At 36.6% G+C, this 13,670-nt stretch overlaps 1 protein-coding gene across 5 annotated transcripts in view; it reads left to right on the forward strand.

Moving 5' to 3' along the window:
* Window positions 1-13,670, forward strand: part of CLOCK (clock circadian regulator) — a 117,354-nt gene that overhangs the window by 29,053 nt on the left and 74,631 nt on the right. For 3 of the 5 annotated variants that reach the window (XM_033214636.1, XM_033214639.1, XM_033214637.1), the window contains exon 2: window positions 8,128-8,281. The exons of 1 other annotated variant lie outside the window; for it this stretch is intronic. The gene's annotated coding sequence lies outside the window, so the exon portion shown is untranslated. Of the gene's footprint in view, window positions 1-4,918; window positions 5,194-8,127; window positions 8,282-13,670 lie in introns of those variants that run through there. One more of the 5 variants, XM_033214638.1, reaches the window with a different exon arrangement.

Genomic DNA, 13,670 nt, shown 5'->3' on the forward strand with positions numbered 1-13,670 from the left:
AGGAAAAATCATGATCTTTTCAACTGATGGTTTTTCCAAAATAATATTATCAACAGTATATTCAATTATGTGTGCTTGTGTAAAAGTGAAATGAATGACAGGAATGATACAAAGGATAGGAGGGAGGTATTAGGATTATTATATGGTACTTGCACTACCCATAAAGTGGTTTAGTGTTACTTGAAAGCAGACTTAGATTAGTTGTAAATGTATATTGTGAACTCGAGGGCAACTACTGAAAAAAGTGAAAAAACAAAAGAAAATGAAAAAGTATGCCAAGAAAGGAGAGAAATAAAATCAGGCAGAAAAAGACCGGAAGACTAAAATAGGAATAAACAACAGAAAGCAATACAAATATGGTAGCTACTAATCTGACTATATCAATGATCACTTTAAATGTTAGTGATCTCAGCACACCAATTAAAAGACAGTGCCAGAGTGGATGAAAAATCCAGCCTTAACTTTATGTTGTCTACAAAAAAAACACTTTAAATATAGATACATAGATTAAAAGAAAATGGATGGAGAAAAATACAGTATGCTAACACTAACCAAAAGAAAGCATGAATTAGCTATATTAATTTCAGACAGAGCAGCTTTCAGAGCAAGGAAGTTATCTGGAATAAAGAGGGGCATTGCATAAATAATGATAAATGGGTCAGTTCTCCAAGAAGATACAGTAGTCCTAAACATCTATGCAGCTAACAGTGGAGCACCTAAGTATGTGAGGCAAAGACAGAACTGCAAGGAGAAACAGATGAATCTGCTCTTACAATGGAGACTTTATCCCATTGTTAGAAATGGACAGTTCTAGCAGGCAGAAAACCTGTAAAGACATAGATGAGCTCAGCAGTGCTGTCGAACAACTTGATATAATTGACATCTATAGTCTACTTCATCCAACAACAGCAGAATACACATTCTTCTCAAGCCTATGTGGAACACTCACCACGAGAGACAACATTTCGGGCCATAAAACACCTTAACAAATTTGAAAGAATAGAAATCAGACAGTGGACAGTGTCTGTTCTCAGACCACAATATAATTAAAGTAGAAATCAATAACAGAAAGAGAGCTGGAAAATCCCCAAATACTTGAAGATTAAACGACACTCTTAACACATGGGTCAGAGATTCTCAAATTTAATTTATTATTAAAAATTTTTTATTTTCATCTTTTTTTGCACACTACACTGATGTATCAAGAGAAATCTAAAAATATTTTGAACGAAATGAAAATGAAAACAACCAAATATGTGGGATGCAACAAATGCAGTGCCTAGAGGGAAATTTATAGCGTGGAATATGTATATTAGAAAAGAGTAAAGATCTAAAACCAAAGTTTCTACCTCAGGAAACTACAAAAAGTAGAGCAAATTAAATCCAAAGTAAGCAGAAGAAAGGAAACAATAAAAATTAGAGCAGAGGCTGGTTGTGGTGGCTCACGCCTGTAATCCCAGCACTTTGGGAGGTAGAGGTAGGCAGATCACAAGGTCAGGAGATCAAGACCATCCTGGCTAATACAGTGAAACCCCATCTCTACTAAAAATACAAAAAATTCAAAAATTTAGCCGGGCATGGTGATGCCACCTGTACTCCCAGCTCATTGGGAGGCTGAGGCAGGAGAATCACTTGAACCCGGGAGGCGGAACTTGCAGTGAGCCGAGATCATGCCACTGTACTCCAGCCTGGGCAACAGAGCAAGACTCCGTCTCAAAACAAACAAACAAAACAGCAGAACCAGTGAAGTGGAAAACAAAAAATCTTAGAGAAAATCAACAAAACCGAAAGCTGGTTCTTTGAAGAGATTAATAAAATTGATGTGCTTCAATAGACTAAGGAAAAAGGACACAAATTACTAATAGAAGACATGAAAGTAGAAATCATAACAGATTCCCATTTATATTAAAAATATAAAGGAATATTATGAACAACTCTGTGCCCACGAATTTGATAACCTAGATGAAATGAACCAATTCCTTGAATGACGCAATCTGCCAAAAGTCATGCAAAAAGGCAATCTGAATAGGTCTATATTATTAAATTGAGTCAACAATTATTTATAATCTTTTAAGATAGAAATCACCAGGCCGAGAATGGTTCATTGGTGAGTTCTTTTTTTTTTTTTTTTTGAGACGGAGTCTCGCTCTGTCGCCCAAGCTGGAGTGCAGTGGCCAGATCTCAGCTCACTGCAAGCTCCGCCTCCCAGGTTCACGCCATTCTCCTGCCTCAGCCTCCCGAGTAGCTGGGACTACAGGCGCCCGCCTCCTCGCCCGGCTAGTTTTTTGTATTTTTTAGTAGAGACGGAGTCTCACCGTGTTAGCCAGGATGGTCTCGATCTCCTGACCTTGTGATCCGCCCGTCTCGGCCTCCCAAAGTGCTGGGATTACAGGCTTGAGCCACCGCGCCCGGCCGGTGAGTTCTAATTCTACCAAACATTTAAGGAAGAAATTACACCAATATTAACAGTCTCTTTGAGAAGACAGAAGCAGAGGGAATACTTTCTAACTCACTCTGTGAGGCCAGTGTTACTTCAATACCAAAACCAGACAAAGATACTGCAAGAAAAGAAAACTGTAGACCAATTGATCTCTTATGAACATAGATGCAAAAATCCCCAACAAAATATTAGCAAATCAAATTCAATATTTATAAAATGAACTATATGCTATGATCAAGTGGGATTTATCCAAGGCATGTAAGAAATTAATATAATCCATCACATTAACTGGCTAAAGAAAACAAAATTGTATGATCATATCAATAGATGTTTAAAAAACATTTGACAGAACCCAGCACCCATTCTTGATTAAAAAAAAAAAAAAACAAAACTCTCCATAACTGTAAAACTTGGAATAGAGAGGAACTTCTTCGACTTGAGAAAGAACATCTATCAAAAAATCTACAGCTCAGCAAAGTGGGGGAGGGATAAAAATGTTCTAAAATTAGATTGTAGTGATAGTTGCACAACTCTGTAAATATAAAATTTACATTATATATATAAAAATGTAAATATAATTTTACATTTATAAATATGTTATATAATATATAAATACATACAAAATAAATGTAAATATAAATTTACATTTATGTTTACTCTGTAAATATAAAAAACACTGAATCGTAGGTTTTAAATGGGTGAGTTATACAGTGTGTGAATTGTGCCTCAGAATGATAAATAATGATTTTTTAAAAAGAGATAAGGGGACATAACAGCCTAAATGCAGTAAAGAGCATCACTGAATTAGGTATGGGTATTGGGATATGAATGTAAGATCAAAAGTATTTTATGAATGTGAGAATAAAACTATAGCTAATGTTTTACATAATGGTGAGAATCTAGAACTTAAGATTCCCAGTAAGATCAAGAACAGGATAAGGATGTCCCGTTTTACCACTCCTTTTTAGCATCATACTGGAAGTTCTAACTAATGCAATAAGATAAGAAAATGAAATGAAATGTATACTGATTGGGAAAGAAGAAATAAAACTCATTTTGTTTGCAAGATGATATGATTGTTTATTTAGAAACTCCAAAAGAATTGACAAACTGGAACCAATAAGCACAAGGTAGCAGGATACAAGGTTAATATGCAAAAGTAGATTATGTTCCTATATACCAGCAGTGAACAAGTGGAATTCTGAAATTAAAAACACAATACCATTACATTAATATCTCCTGAAATAAATTCTTAGGTATAAATCTAATAAAATATATATAAAATATGTACAAAGAAAACTTCAAAACTCTGATGAAAGAAATCAAACAAGAACTAAGTAACATGTTCATGGATAGGAAGACTGTATTAACAAGATGTCAGTTCTTCGCAATTTTATTTGTAGACTGAATATAATCCTAGTCAAAATTGCACTTTGTTGTAGATATAAACAAACTGGTTCCAATAAGTTTATATGGAGAGGCAAAAGACCCAGAATAGACAACTTAAAATTGAAAGAAAAGAACAAAGTTGGAGATCCAACATTGCCTGACTTCAAGACTTACTTTACAACTAAAGTCACAAAGCAGTGTGGTATTGGTGAAAGCATAGACAAATATTTTAATAGATCAGCATAGACAAATATTTTAATAGATCAGTGGAACAGAATAGAGAGCCCAGGAATAGATCCAGATCAGTATAGTCATGTGTCACTTAATGAAAGAGATACATTCTGAGATGAGAAATGCATCATCGGATGATTTTGTCATTGTTCAAATAACATGGAGTATATTTACAGGAAATTAGATGTATAGCCTGCTCTGCACCTAGGCTGTATGGTGCAGCCTGTTGTTCCTAAACTGTACAGCATGTTACTGTAGTGAATACTATACGTAATTTTAATGTAACAGTAAGAATTTGTGTATCTGAATGCAGAAAAGGAACATAAACATACAGTATTAAAGATGATGGTGTACTTTATATAGAATACTTACCATGGAGATTGTTGGGCTAGAAGTTGCGTAGGGTGAGTCAGTGAGTGAGTGTTGATTGAATACGAAGGCCTAGGACATTAGTGTACACTGCTATAGACTTTATATACACTGTACACTTAGACTCCACTAAATGTATTTAAAAAGTAATTTGCGGCCGGGCGCGGTGGCTCAAGCCTGTAATCCCAGCACTTTGGGAGGCCGAGACGGGCGGATCACGAGGTCAGGAGATCAAGACCATCCTGGCTAACACGGTGAAACCCCGTCTCTACTAAAAAAATACAAAAAAAACTAGCCGGGCGAGGTGGTGGGCGCCTGTAGTCCCAGCTACTCGGGAGGCTGAGGCAGGAGAATGGCGTGAACCTGGGAGGCGGAGCTTGCAGTGAGCTGAGATCTGGCCACTGCACTCCAGCCTGGGCGACAGAGCGAGACTCCGTCTCAAAAAAAAAAAAAAAAAAGTAATTTGCACTACAATGTTATGATGGCTACAACAGCTATAAAGTCACTAGACAATAGGAATTTTTCAGCTCTCTTATAATCTTACGGGACCACTGTCATCTATATGGTCTGTCCTGAAATATTGTTATGCAATTAATTATTGCATAGTCAACTAATGGTTCACAGAGGAACAAAGACAATACAATGGAGAAAATATAGTCTTCAACAAATGGTACTGGAACAACTGTCCACGTGCAAAAAAGTGAATCTTGACGGACCTTATACCCTTCATAAAAACGAACTCAAAATGGATCATAGACCTAAATGTAAGTTGTAAAAGTATAAAACTCCTAGAAGACAACATAGGAGAAAATCTAGATGACTTTGGGTTTGGCAGCGAGTTTTTATCCTCCACATCAAAGACATATTCCATGTTAGAAAGAAATTTAATTAAAATTAAAAATTTCCGCTCTGTGAAAGTACTTATCAAAAGAATAAAAAGACAAACCACAGACTTGAAGGTATTTGCAAAAGACATATTTGATAAAGGACTTTTAATCCAAAGTACACAGCGAACTCTTTTTTTTTTTTTTTTTTGAGACGGAGTCTCGCTCTGTCGCCCAGGCTGGAGTGCAGTGGCCGGATCTCAGCTCACTGCAAGCTCCGCCTCCCGGGTTTACGCCATTCTCTCGCCTCAGCCTCCCGAGTAGCTGGGACTACAGGCGCCCGCCATCTCGCCCGGCTAATTTTTTGTATATTTTAGTAGAGACGGGGTTTCACCGTGTTAGCCAGGATGGTCTCGATCTCCTGACCTCGTGATCCGCCCGTCTCGGCCTCCCAAAGTGCTGGGATTACAGGCTTGAGCCACCGCGCCCGGCCGCGAACTCTTAAAACTTAACAGCTTTAACCAACAAACCAGTTAAAACATGGGCCAGGTATACTGACAGATACCTTACCAAAGAAGATATACAAACAGCAAGAAGCATATGAAAAGATGTACCATATCATCTGTTATCATGGAAATGCAAATTAAAATGAGATACATACGTATTTGAATAGTGAAAATCCAAAATACTGACTATACCCAGTGCTGGTGAGGATGTGGAGCAACAGGAACTCTCATTCATTGCTGGTTAGAATGCAAAATGGTAAGCCTCACTGAAAGGCAGTTTGGCAGATTCTTACAAAACTAAACATAGTCTTACCATATGGTCTAGCAACCAAAGAATTGAAAATGTATGTCCATACACAAATCTTTATGTGGAAGTTTATAGCATCCTTTTAAATAATTGCCAAAACTTGGAAGCAACCAAAGTGTCTTTCATTATGTGAGCAGATAAACTGTGATGTATTCAGACAATGAAATATGTCATTCAGTGCCAAAAAGAAATTATCTATCAAGCCATGAAAAGACATGGAGGAATCTTAAATGTCTGAAATGGCTACATACTGTGTGATTCCAACTTTATGACATTCTGGAATAGGCAAAATTGTGGAGGTAATAAAAAGATGAGTGTGGTGCAGGGGTTAGTGAGGGGAGGGATGCATATGCAGAGCACAGAAGGTTTTTAGTCCAGTGAAACTATTCTGTATGATATGATAGTGGATACATGCCATTATGTTTGTCCAAATTCATAAAATGTACAGCACTAAAAGTGAACCCTAAAGTTAACTATACATTTTGGGTGATAAGGATGTGTCAGTGTAGGTTTGTCAATTGTAGTAAATGTACCACTCTGGTGCTGAATGTTGAATATGGGGAAGGCTGTACATTAATGGAGTCGGGGGTATATGGGAAATCTCTGTACTTTATCCTCAGTTTTTTATGAACCTAAAACAGTGGTATTAAATTAGAAAAGCTAAAGGAACCAAATTAATATTCTAAAGTCTTTTTTTGTTGATATTTAAACTACTTTTCTGATAGAAGAGTAACTAAAGTGCTTTCAATATTGCGTCAAGAAGTATTGTTGACATTTCTGTGAATTTTGTCAGTACAAGATTAATAGCTGTGATGAGACTGTGTCATTAAAATCATACTAGATAAATAGGATGAGAGCACTTGATAGTGATGTGAGGATTGAATTAATGCATGTCAAGTGCTTAAAACAGGGCTTTACACATAGTAAAGTGCTTAGTAATTGTTAATTATTAGTTGACAATTGTGATGAGACTTTTTTTTCATTCTGCACATTGGACCCTTGATGGTCAGTTGATTCTTTTATCCATCCATGGCAAGGTCAACTATTGGCCCAGGGCAGTTCTTCCTTGGGCTCTTCCAAAAGTCCCCTGAAATCCTCTCTAGGAACTTTTAGCTTCCTGCTCAGAATGTCAGAATGGCTAGTATATTGCAGACAAGTGGTAAGGGTTTAAAATGGGCTCTGCCTTTAGCCCTGTGTGATTCAGGGCAAATTGCTTCACCTTTTACTTTCTTTCTTTGCCCATCTTGTCTCAGGAGATGTCCTTTCTCATTTCCTGTTTTATTCTGGGCATCCACATTGGACTTATTTTACTTCCACACAAATGTCATATTTTCACCTACACCTGGCCATTTGAACACACTGTTCCCTTTGGACAAAAAATTTTCTTTCTCACCTCTCCCCTCTTGCTTTATTTGGCTAGATCATACACATTCTTGCATTAAATTCTCCTCCTTTAGGAGAACCTTTTTTTTTTTTTTTTTTTTTGAGACAGAGTCTTGCTCTTTCACCCAAACTGAGAGTGCAGTGGTGCAATCTTGGCTCACTGGAACCTCCGTCTCCTGGGTTAAAGCTATTCTCCTGCCTCAGCCTCACCAGTAGCTGGGATTATAGGTGCGTGCCACCATGCCTGGCTAATTTTTGTATTTTTAGTAGAGACGAGGTTTCACCATATTGGCCAGGCTGATCTTGAACTCCTGACCTCAAGTGATCTGCCTGCCTCGGCCTCCCAAAGTGCTGGGGTTACAGGTGTGAGCCACCACACCCATCCCAGGAGAACTTTTCTAACCAATTCCCAGCAAACTGGTTTGTATCTCTATTATGCTTTCCCTTCACACCATCGTGATTTTTCAAACTTTTTGTCCCATTTACGGTTGACCTACAGGTTGAGTTCCCAGAGGGGTTGATGAGATCTGATCTGTTTATTGACACATTCCCAATTCTTGGCACGTAGAGGAGGCTCGCAATAAATGTTCTATACGTTGATGAAACAAAAATACTAGAGATAATAATGTTACTTAAAATTTGGGTAGCATTATTTCAGCAACTGCTGTTTTTTTACAGAATTTTTATTTGTTCCTGCAAAGCTGCTGAAGCTCAGAAGCTGATTCTATCGCATTGTAAGATGCCTTTGGATAATTCTACAGTCCTCTTAAATGAGTCTTTAGAACTTGGCGAGTTTCACTAGATACCTTCAATCATCATTTTGAGCTCAAAGGTATGCTATCTTTGTTTTTTTCCCTTAATCATGGTAGGTTGGGATTTGCAGTGTCCTGGTAGATGCATAGGGCAAGGAATTATAAAAATACTTGGGGAATGATCTGCTACGTGGCAGCTTATATTTATCTTTAGAATTTTCATTCTTATGAGGAGTAAGAAAGTTATTCATTGGGAAAAGTAATTGAAATCCAGATGTAAAGTATTTTAGCAATTCCTGAAATTTCTCAAAACATGTGCCCTAAAGTAAGAATCATAACTTATCTTTTCCTGAGTTTAAGGAAGATGATTTGCAAATGACTGAAAGTCAAATAAGAATTATTTCCTGCCAGGCCTTAGGTATAAAGTATCAGTTGACTGAGGTAAAAGAAGAGCCAGACTGCAGCTCCAGTTTACAAGCAGGCCTTCATTGGGGTCTGCACACCACCAAATTTATTCAGCCTGGTGCCTTCTTTGGTATAACTCACGAACTAAGAGTAGTGTTTGCATTTGTAAATGGTTAAAAAAAAGTCTCAAGAAGACTAACTAGTGACATGTGAAAGTTATATGAAATTTAATTTTTAGTGTTTATGAGTAAAGCTTTATTAGAACATCAGCCACTCTTATTTTTTAGGTTTTGTGTGTGACTGCTTCTGGGCTATAGCAGCAGTTAAGTACAGTCATCCATTACGTGGTCAGTGATGGACCACATATACGACAGTGGTCCCATGAGATTATAATGGAGCTGAAAAATTCCTATTGCCTGGTGACATCATGGCCATCAGGTCATCATGGCACAACCCGTTACCTTTTCTATGTTAAGATATGTTTAGATACTCAAATACTTACCATCGTGTTACAGTTGCCTTGAGTATTCAGTACCGTTACATGCCGTGCAGGTTTGTAGCCTAGGAGCAATAGGCTATTCCATGTAGCCTAAGTGTGTTGTGGGCTATACCGTCTAGGTCTGTAAAATACAGTCTGTGATGTTGGCACAATGACAGATTGCCTGAGGATGCATTTCTCAGAATGTATCCCCATGACACATGTCTGTAGTTAAAGCAGAGACCCCAGCACTTTGGGAGGCTGAGGCGGGTGGATTACGAGGTCAGGAGATCGAGACTATCCTGGCTAACATGGTGAAAGCCCGTCTCTACTAAAAATACAAAAAATTAGCCAGGCGTGGTGGCGGGCACCTGTAGTCCCAGCCAGCTACTCGGGAGGCTGAGGCAGAAGAAAGTGCAGGGATTACAGGTGTGAGCCACCTTGCCTGGCTACTGTTACTTTTAAATTAACACTTATTTCTGTTAAAAATATACTTACAGTATTGCAATAGGTTTAAAAAATATAGCCCCCCCCCTTTTTTCCAAACTGCTTTTACATATACTTTGTTTACAAGATGGTACTGTTATTGAAAAGAATTTTTTTTGTTGGGTGGCATATCATTATGTGATCACAAGTATAAATATTCTTTGTTCCGTGATTTTTTTTTTTTGGGCGGAGGGAGGATGGGGACAGAGTCTTGCTCTGGCACCCAGGCTGGATTGCAGTGGTATTGTCTTGGCTCACTGCAACCTCTGCCTCCTGGGTTCAAGCAATTCTCCTGCCTCCACCTTCCAGGTAGCTGGGACTAGAGGTGTGTGCCATCATACCTAGCTAATTTTTATATTTTTAGTAAAGACAGGGTTTTACTATGTTGACCAGGCTGGTCTCGAACTCCTGACCTCATGATCCGCCCGCCTCAGCTTCCCAAAGTGCTGGGATTATTACAGGCATGAGCCACTGCACCCGGCCTGTTCTGCAATTCTTTGCTGGATTTAATTGTTTTATAAAATAGGTTTAATTATTTTATAGTAATATGGTGATGAAATGAAATACAACTTTGCAAATGTAAAAAATGCAATGCAAAGATGAGTTCTTTCTGTTACCAGTATTTTTCCTGATTATCTCAGTTATTTTAATTGTAGGTTCATAGTTAAATACCAATAAGTATAATTTAGAATTTAAAAAATTCTTGAGTAACATTTACTAAGTTTTTATTGATCCTGTACTTTAATATATTCAGTTCAGATTCATTAAAAATTGATTTTGTTCTCAACTCCATAAAAATGCTTTGTTTAAAAGTGGGTCTGGTTTTGCTACCATATATTTATTATATTTTGAAGGAAATTCAAGAATAAGGGTCTGTTACATGTGTTTCTTAGAATTGTATTAATAATTACAGACATTTTTGAGTGTTTACTTTGTTCGAGGCATTATATTCCAAACACTTTACATTTAATATTTATTTCATTCTTATAACACCCTTATTGTGATACATTGCCTTGATTTGCTGAATGTTTTCAATTCCAGCTAAAACTAAACTTAGATGTGAAGCCTCAAGTTGTGTGTTTTTTTTTGTTGATGTTATTTTTTAACCTCTTTTTGCCAAGTAGAAGCTGTGGAAACTAGTGATCTGGAATGTAATAAAGAAAAATTGATCATTTATAATTACACTAAGAAGTACCTGTAGTGTTAGAATTTTCTAGTTTGTGAATATTGGATAACTGTAGCTTCAAGCTAGACTTTCTGTTGACCTCTGTTATGGGAAGGATCCACATACCAAGACAATTCCTCAGTAAATTGTGTTAAGAAAGAACGTGAACATGAATTTTAGTACCCACAAAGAGGCAGGCAGATGTAGAACTTACTAGACTTTTTAATTTCATAGACAAATAAAATAACAAAAAAAATTAAATTTAAAAAATCAAGGGACTGACAGGGTATCACTAACTTTTTTTAACTCTTTCATCAAATTATAACACACATATTATAAAGTGCATGAATCCTGAGTGTCATTTTGATGAATTTTTATGAAGTCAATACCCATTTAACCAATATCAAGAATAAGATATAGGACATTTTCATCAACCAAGGAGCCTCCTTCATGCCCCTTAACAGTTATTACACACTCCCGAAGGTAACTATTATGTGACTCATTCAGTATTCATTAGTATTGTCTATTTTTGAATTCTGTGCCTAGCCTTTTAAAATCTTGTTTATGACTCATCCATGAGGGTGTTTCTAGGATTGGCTGTTATGAAGAATACTTCTGTGAACATTCTTGAGCGTGTCTTTTGGTCCACATGTGTACACGTTTCTGTTGAGTAAACACCTAAGAGTGAAATTGCTGAGTCTTAAGGCATTTGGATATTTAACTTTAGGAGATTATCCTAGTTTTCCAAAAGTAGTTAAATTAATTTACATTCCTATTAGCAGTGTACAAAGAGTTCTCATTGTTCTACATCCTCACCAACACTTGAAATTATTAGTGTTTTTCATTTTAGCTCTTATGGAGCATATGTAGTAAAGGTCTATTGTAGTTTTAATTCATAATTCCCTGATCATTTAAAAGGCTTAGAATATTTTCAGATGCCTGTGGACCATTTGAATATCCTCTTTTGGGATATGACTGTTTATGTGTTTTGCTGATTTTTCTGTTGTTGGTTGTCTTGATTACCCCAGAAATAGATAATTTCAGTTGTTCAGTTGTATTGAAGATATCTTTCCTAGTCTTTGACTTGCTTCTTCACTCTTAATAGTTTATCTTGATTAAGATAATTTCTTAATTTTAATGAAGTGCATTTTATCAAATTTTTTTATGGTTAGTGCTTTTTATGTTTCATTTAAGAAATCTTTGTGGCCGGGCTCAGTGGCTCATGCCTGTAATCCCAGCACTTTGGGAGGCCAAGGCAGGCAGATCACAAGGTCAGGAGATCGTGACAATCCTGGCTAACACGGTGAAACCCTGTCTCTACTAAAAATACAAATAAATAGCCAGGTGTGGTGGTGGGGGGGCCTGTAGTTCCAGCTACTCGGGAGGCTGAGGCAGGAGAATGGCGTGAACCCGGGAGGCGGAGCTGGCAGTGGGCTGAGACCATGCCACTGCACTCTAGCCTGGGTGACAGAGCGAGACTCCGTCTCAAAAAAAAAAAAAAAGGGAAATTTTTGCCTACCCTAAAGCCAAGAAGATGTTATCTATGTTTTCTTCTATAAACTTGACTGTTAAAACTATTGCATTTAGGTTTATGTATGATATATGTAAGCCTCATAGTTCGTTTTATTTTCCGTGTGAAAGTCCAGTTGTTCCAGTAGTATTTATTGAAAATATCATCCTTTCTCTATTGTAATGCAGTAATACTTTTGTTGTAATTCAAGGGACTGTTTATTCATGGATTTATTTTTGGACTCTATTTTGTTGGTTTGTCTGTTGTGCCATTGCCATACTCTTTTATTTACTGTAGCTTTATAATAAGTCATGATATCTGATAGTTTAAATACTCTAATTTGTTCTTCAGAATTACTTTGGCTTTCGTGGTCCTTTGAATTTCAATAAAAATTCTGCACTCAGCTTATAAGCAGTCCTCCCCACCACCCACCACAAACTGATTGGATTTTGTCTAGCTTAGTGTAGAATTTATAAATCAATTTGGAGATATTGGATGTTTTTCAATGTTGAGAGTTCCAGTCAATTGAGAGGTTGTATGCCTTCTTATATTTAGACTTTTATAGTTTCTCTCAGGGTGTTTTGTTATTTTGCATGTAAAGAAAGGTCTTATCTGTCTTTTGTTGACTTCTTAAAGTATGATAATGATATTGTAGTTATGTTTTATAAAGCTCTTGTAATTTATACAAATATACTGGACTGTTTACAGATGGAATGATACAGTACTTGGGATTTGCTTCAAATAATCCAAAAGAATGGAGAGGAAGGGAAGGAGCAAAATAGATGAAACAAGATTGATTAGCCATGAGTTGATAATTGTGGAAACTGGGTGTTGGATATATAAGATTAATTATATTATTCTTCTTACTTTGTGTATATTTGTAATTTCCCATAAAAATAGGTTTTAAAAAGTGTAATGTGACTAGTCTAAAGGTAATGGGTTATTTCATTTGATTGTTCACAGTCAGTTACAGATTGAACTCCTTGTTCTACTCTTCCCCCCTCATCTCACCACTGCGTTTGACTAATTAAAAAAAAAAAAAAAAATATATATATATATATATATATATATATGTATGTATATAAGCCAGGCATGGTGGCTAATGCATGTAGTCCCAGCTCCTTGGAAGGCTGAATCAAGAGGGTCACTTGAGCCTAGGAGTTTGAGGTTGCAGTGAGCTGTGATTATGCCACTATACTCCAACCTGGGTGACAGAGTGAGATCCTGTCTCTTAAAAAAAAAAGACAGAAATTTTAATATAAATGAATACTAAAAAGTGTAATGATTATAGTAGATTGAGATATACAAATATATAAGAATTTAAGAATTCATAATAATTCTTTAAAAATCCCTCATAGACACCAATTTATTATTCTGAAAATAATTGGTAAGTGAAAGGAAAAAGTCAACCATTTATTAATCTTT

This window comes from Trachypithecus francoisi, unplaced genomic scaffold (assembly GCF_009764315.1).
Source record: "Trachypithecus francoisi isolate TF-2019V2 unplaced genomic scaffold, Tfra_2.0 Lachesis_group1, whole genome shotgun sequence".
In the NCBI taxonomy this organism is placed as follows: Eukaryota; Metazoa; Chordata; class Mammalia; order Primates; family Cercopithecidae; genus Trachypithecus; species Trachypithecus francoisi.